The sequence below is a fragment of the Fukomys damarensis genome, unplaced genomic scaffold (genome assembly GCF_012274545.1).
Source record: "Fukomys damarensis isolate Sample0158 unplaced genomic scaffold, DMR_v1.0_HiC HiC_scaffold_5, whole genome shotgun sequence".
Taxonomy (NCBI): Eukaryota; Metazoa; Chordata; class Mammalia; order Rodentia; family Bathyergidae; genus Fukomys; species Fukomys damarensis.
This window is the reverse complement of record NW_022900917.1, coordinates 2650925-2657806: the sequence shown is the minus strand read 5'-3', so window position 1 is coordinate 2657806 and position 6882 is coordinate 2650925.

Here is a 6882-nt window from a genome sequence, read left to right as displayed (position 1 = left end):
AAAGTTAACATAGCTCCAAACTTTCATTTTCTGATGTTCTGGATTTTTAAGGTTCAGTATTTTATTATTGAGGTTATAATACTTTATGGAATATTTTAGCTATCTAAGCATGTTCACATTTATTAGTTCATCCCAGTTAAATCTCATAAACACCAAGTGACACAACTTTGCCAGTGTTGTTTTGCAGGAAAAATACTGAAAGCCTGAGAGCTTTCATGGATTCTCTGGTGTCTCAAGAGCCAGGCCGGGAATCCAGGCTGTGGACTTTGGATGACTTTGGAGCTAGGGCTGGTACAAGGGAGGAAGCACATCTGCTTCAGGCACAGACAATGCCAAATGCCAGTTAATACCGTTTTTCACTAACTTTCACCCGTTAAAGCTTAACAAAGCCCTATTTTTAGAAATGTTTGCAACATGATTGTCAATATAGTGAGTGCAGTGCTATTATCACAATATGAGCCTAGAACTGCCTTTTTATCTACTAGGTAAGGAATAAACTCCCTTCTTATACCCTTCAATCATCTTGGCAGGATACTGCAGCACGAGGTAGCTCACAATTTGCCCAAACCACACAAACATGTGACCAGAAACGGAAGGCACAGGCAGCCACCCACCAGACAGGGGTCTCATACATAAGGTGCTGTGACACAGTGTGGCTGGAGGATGAGAGGAGCCCATGAGGTGGTGACAGAGTGGTTGTCAGCCTTGTGCCGTCATGGGTGGGGCTTTCTCAGAGGTGGCCCGATCTAGAGTGTGCGACTGATTCGTTGTGCAATGCTAGGATTAAGGGTGGGTGATTATTAAATCAGTCACTGATTGGTTTGGCACCTAATCCTAGTAGCCTAGGTAGAATATAAAAGAGGCAGAAAGAAATTGCTAAGGTACCTTGCTTGCTTGCTTGCTTTTGCTGTCTTCTACCTGCCATGAACTGTTTCTCCTCTGTGAGGCCCCTCTGCAGTGCCCCCTGCCTTGGAGCCGGCTGTGGTCTGAAACCTCTGCACACTGTGAGCTAAATAAAGCTTTCTTCCTTTATCTTGGAGTGTTGGGTATTTTGTCTCAGCAACAAGAAAAGTAACCAAGGCAGGAGCCTTAGACCGATGCCTGTGATAACCAATCACCAGTCTCCTTAGTGCAAGGCCTGGCCCAGGTGCCCGGGAAAAGCCCTTCACACAGCCCCACCGATGTTTACTGACCAAGTATAGAAGGGGATCAGGAGAGGGCAGGTGAGCAGGGGCAGGGAGTGAAGGGAGAACTGGGATGCCCTATGCGTGTGTGCTGGCTTCACCTGAGGCATGCAAGCATGTACTGTGAACGTGGACTGAAAAAAAAGCAAATACTGTTCCCTCAGCAGTCTAGACCTTGTTTGGTACCTAAAAGTCCTACACTTGAATGACTAATGCCAGATTTTTGCTTATAGCATCTATTTCCCCAGATTGAATGTGGGAAAATGACAAATTCTTGATCTGTGGTCAATGGCTTAATTTCTTGTTTAGAACATCTACAAAAGAATTATTTTTACCTCTAATACTTTGATATTTTAAGAATTATGGAAGGAACATTGTTTCAGCACTGGGGGTTGAAGCTGGGACCTTGCTCTCTACCGGGAAACTGAACACCCAGCCATTCTATTTTAAAAAAATACAATGCAATGTATTAGCTCCCTGATAATTTTCTAAGATAGGCTGTATAGTCTTTAGGGTTGTGTTCATTTTTTCAGGTTGCCATTCTTTGGGAGCAATGGTAAGTATCATTACAGTTGTGTGTGTGCACACACGTGTATGCATGCTCCTCCCATGTGAGCACATGTAGCAAGTAATTCCACAGTAGGAATCCCGAAGCTGATGAGATCATGTTCTGTTTTCCTTCTGGCCTAAAGGTGCCTTTCATAGCCTTTCATTTTCATATTGAATTTACTGTGGGCATAGCTGGAGGTTCAATCAGTGAAATAAAATTATATTACAATTATTTCTACTTAGAGCAATATGACAGCTAGAATTTTATGTTAATTAATCTTTGGTTTTTTATTATTGTGCGACTATCTGCCATAAATTTTCTTGCAATCCAGTTTTAGTACGTTCAATAAATTATGTTCGTTTATTCCAGCATTAACCTGACCTGCAAATGGTTAAATTTGTGCTGAGTTTTTCATGCTCTAAAACCCGGGATGCTCTATGGTAACATCAGAAGGAATGGTGTGAATAATCAGACACAATCGTAATCACAGGAATGAACCACAATCCCTGAATTCCTGGCCAGACTATATTCCTGTTCTCGTGTTAGATTCTATGTAGTGAGAGAATTAGTTACATACTAAACACAATGCACAATAAGCCACACACACAAACTGGTATTTTCCTCAGACTCGGACTGAAGAACAAACAGGTCCTGCTGTTCTTGTCGCGAGTCCCCAGCCAAAGGAGGAAGCAGCACGTCTCACCTGCATCCCGAGTTGAGCACCATCTGTTTCCTGTTGTAATGTGATATCTCACACAGTTTTCCCAAACCTTTCACATCAGTGAGCACAATCCTAACAGACAGTTAATATGAATTAAGAAGCCTGTCTTCACTACAGCTACGTCCCAGTTTTCTCTCTCATATTTACTCCAGCACTGGCTGTTCTGGACCCACTTTAGCAGCATGACATTCCCCAGGTTGACCCTGGTCATTCTCAGTGGACCGACCAAACTCCAGTGCTCCGGTGTTCTGCTGGATGGCCAGAGGCACCTGTATCTAAATGGAATTTTAATTTTGATTCAGAGGAAGTCTCTCCCACCTCATCTTTCCAGGCTTCCTAATAATTGACTCTTCTGCCCTTCTCTTCAATCTCTTACCACATGGAATTATTGAAATCTGGACTTGAGCACCAGGTCGTTAAGAATTGGCTTTCTGCACACTTTTGACTGGTTGTCACTGTTTTTATTCTCAACTGGGCTGGCCAAAGCTGAGTGATTTGGGTCTTGTACACTTTGCTTTCTCAGATATCGTAGATAATGATTCTCTTTCCCTTTGCAAAAGTGCTTTGAGCCCTGTGAAATAAATGCATAAAGTGATTTGCAAAAGGCTAACCATTAGTTGGATTCCAACCTGCTTCTTGTCTTCCAGTCTCACAAAGGTGTAAGCTCTTGAGGCTATTTACTGAGTTTTCTTAGCCAAGAAAGCCACCAGTTATGGAAGTTTATAAATACAAATCATTTATGAACGTTAAACACATTGCTGTTATGGCAGAAGTACAGTGCAATGCAGTGGCTTTCAAATTCTAACTCCAAACATTTATTAATGTATACAATGTCAGGACCTAACTCTCGGTGTTCTGATTCATGCTTCTACCATGGAGCCCAGTGATTTGTATTTGCAAGAACTCCCTGGGCTGCTGATACTGCTGGTTCCTGGACAGCATGTTGGGAGCTGGGAGTACACTGCGTGGTGTGTGAAAGAGAGAGCTGGATTTACCCACGATGTCACTTAGACTCTGCCCTCTCACTGCTGTGTGACCTTGGGAAAGCCATTTCCTCTCCCAGCCTCAGTTTGCTCATCTAAGACAGAGGTAACACCCAGTTCATGGCACTGTGGTGAGTTAAATAAGACGATGCATGCTAAAAGCTGGGGCCAGTGCCCAGCAAAAATAACCATTCAATAGTTGTCAGCACCCTGATGATCTCTTTAGGGGAAAGAGCGTGACCCAGGCCACTTCTGTTTTATTACATTAAGATTCCAAAGAGGGAGCGGAACCACACATAAGTAATGAAGAGTGTGTTGAACAGGCACACCCTAGGAGTTGCACATTTCCATTTTGATTTTTTTATTAAAGATTGCAAACATACATGATAACAAGAAATGAAGATACTAAATAAAAATTTCAAATATACGTATATATGACAGCAAAAAAAGGATATGAAATAAACAAGAATTTATGTAACACAGACTAATCGAAATACGTTAGTTTGATATGATCTTCAAACATTATGTTCTTTCTCATTTTCTTATAATATTTTTGAAATAATGTAATTATAAATAAAACAAAGTTACATATTATAGTTGAGAAGCTGTCCTCAAAATTTTATTATTTATAAACTCCTTGGTTTTATTAATTAATAAATATCATATACTTGTTGATTGTACCACTTACATTTTCTAACAAAACTTCCCACAGAAAAAAATATACTTATATTTGAAATCCAAAAGCAAGTAAAAAAAAAATTCACATTTTTAAGATCAGACTTTTCTGTTTCTATTTTTATTATATCCCATACTTATTTTTATTATATTTTTATAAGCATAATGATAGAATTTAACACCAAAAGATAGGTAATATTCTTCCCAAATGAATGACTATGAATTAAGCATGTAATTTAAATAAATCATAAGGTTGCCAGAGAAACTATCAATATGCCAAGTGTGCACCATCCTACCACATTCATGCCCATGTTTCTCATTTAATAGTGCACACATATGTGTAAAAACATACCCCCCACACACATATACACAATGCACATTTTCCACAATACAATATATACTTAGGTGTAATAAAACAGTGCAGTGATGTGTGGAATGTTTATTTTGATTTTTTTTAAAGTAAAATAAATTATTTCTTTAAGGAGGGTGACTTGGTGACTCGTTTTATATCTTAGCCACAGGAATCTCATCCTAGGACTTTTGAAAGCATACTCCATGCTAGGGATTAGGCCAATAATTGTGTTAGCTTTCCGTCATTGTGATAAACACCTGAGAAAAGCAACTTGAAAGAGAAGAGGTTTGTTCGGCTCGTGGTCCACAGGCAGCTGGCTCCACTGCTTTGGGTGCCGGGGTGAGGCAGAAACTTCATGTCAGAAGGGTGTGGTGGAGGAAGCTGCTCGCCTCCTGGCAGCCGGGAAGCAGAGGGAGTCAGAGAGGGCAAGCGCTGGCAGCTTCCTCCTCCTGCTGCTGCTCCACATAGGCGCCCAGCTGATTGGATGGCCTCACGCCCTTCAGGCTGGGTCTCCTCCACCAATGAGCTGTCGCATATAGCAAACATTTCCGGAAACACCCATGAGTGTGCTTCTGGAGTTTCATAGGTATTTGCCTGCCAATCCAATCCAGTTGACAATCAGGATTAACTGCCCTCCCCTGATAGTTTTTGGGAACTTCTAGCCATGAGTGAACATATTCTTATTAAATACAGACCTACTTCAGACGCACTTAATTGAATGAATTAGTGGCAAAATCTGTTGCAAATCTTAAAAAATAAAAATAGTACGTTGTGCTCTCACTGCCGAAATCGGATTAATATTGATTGCAATAGTTAAGTTTGAGTGTGAACTTGATTGAATTGAGAACTGCCTAGGAAGATTGTGAAGCACACCGCTAATAGGTCTGTTAGTGTTTCCAGAGAGGACATCAAACTGACATGGGATCGCATGAAGGGCACCAATCAGTAGCCTGGATAGAATAAAAGAAAGAGGAAGCCCAGTGGTGTTGCTCAGACTCCTATTTCCTGGCTGCCATGAGGTAAGCAGCTGTCCTCCATCACTCCATCCCGCCATATTGTTTCAGCCTCACACAGATCTAAAGACAATGGAACTAGGACACTATGGGCTGAAATCTGCAAAACTCTGAATCAAAAGAAAAATTTTCTCAAATTGCTTGTGTCAAGTATTTTGTCACAGCAATTGAAAATGAATAATTATATCAGCAAATTTTGGTTTTTCTCAAAAGCATCTAAACAATTCATTTTAAATAATCAAGGCTCTTGTATTTACTTCTTGAATTGTGGTGTTAAGAGAAATATTTTTCTTAAATTTATTCTTTTATTTGATTTTATTTATTCTTTGAGATGTCTTATTAAAATAAAGAGAAAAGTTGAAGAAGAGTAACAGAGGTTGTTCTATGTTGTGCATTGTCTTGAGAGAGTTCCCTTGTGCTCTACCTGCTGGAAAAAATCACATTTATAGTGGCCCTACTCTTCCTTCATGGAATGTAAAAGAGATGCCCAAGAGAATAAGGGTGACCATTGTCACCTCTTTCTTTTAAACCCCTGGCATACATTCCAGAGAGAAGATGAATGAATTCCATGTGAATTTCCTCCACTGAAAGCCTTGTCCAATATAAATCCCATGGTATCTCCTGACACACACATCATTTCCAGCAATAAAGAGCCTGGAATCAGAATTTAATGTGATTTTCTCCCTAGGGTGCAGAACAGGGGAGGAGAGAGCTTCCCCTCAGCTGGGCTTGGCTGGCACTGCCCACAGGGCCATGGTCACATGGGTTTGTCAATCAGGGACAATGAGCTAGCATGGCATGGGTCCCAGGAGAGATTTCTCTCTGCCCTTTTGGTCACCATCCCCTGAGAATGACGTGTGAACCAGGAGAAAACTCTACTTCTTCAGGAGTCACTGTCCCAGCCATCAGGAAGCTGGAGCCAGAAGACAAAATGGTCGCAGAGGAAGACCCTGTCCTCTTACAGATAGAGCACAAGCTTCAGGTAGTGCCTGTCAGCCACAGAGTCTTGTTCTGCGTAGTTCTCCTTCCCTTTCCCTGGAGAAGGTGACGGGAAAAGAGAGTGAAGTCTATGAAAATCCAAAAGGATGTCAAGAGTTCTGGATTGCTGAGTCCTCCAGGGCACTTAAATTCTCAGGGCTTTGTTCTGGTCCTGAAGGGAAAAACATAGAAATGATGGGTTAGAAGTAGGAGGAAGAGGAGCTGAGGTTTTTCTTCCTGGCAGCAGTAGGAAATGAAGGTGATAGGAGTAATGCAGCATCACTGCAGGATGGTTGGGGATGCCTATTCTTCTCCCTCTCTCCTTTCCCTCTGGCTGGGACACAGACACAATGGCAGGGTCTAAGGCAGCTATTTCAAAACATGAGGTAGAAGGTAGAAGGCAGGTGCTAAGGGGCAGATTAATGG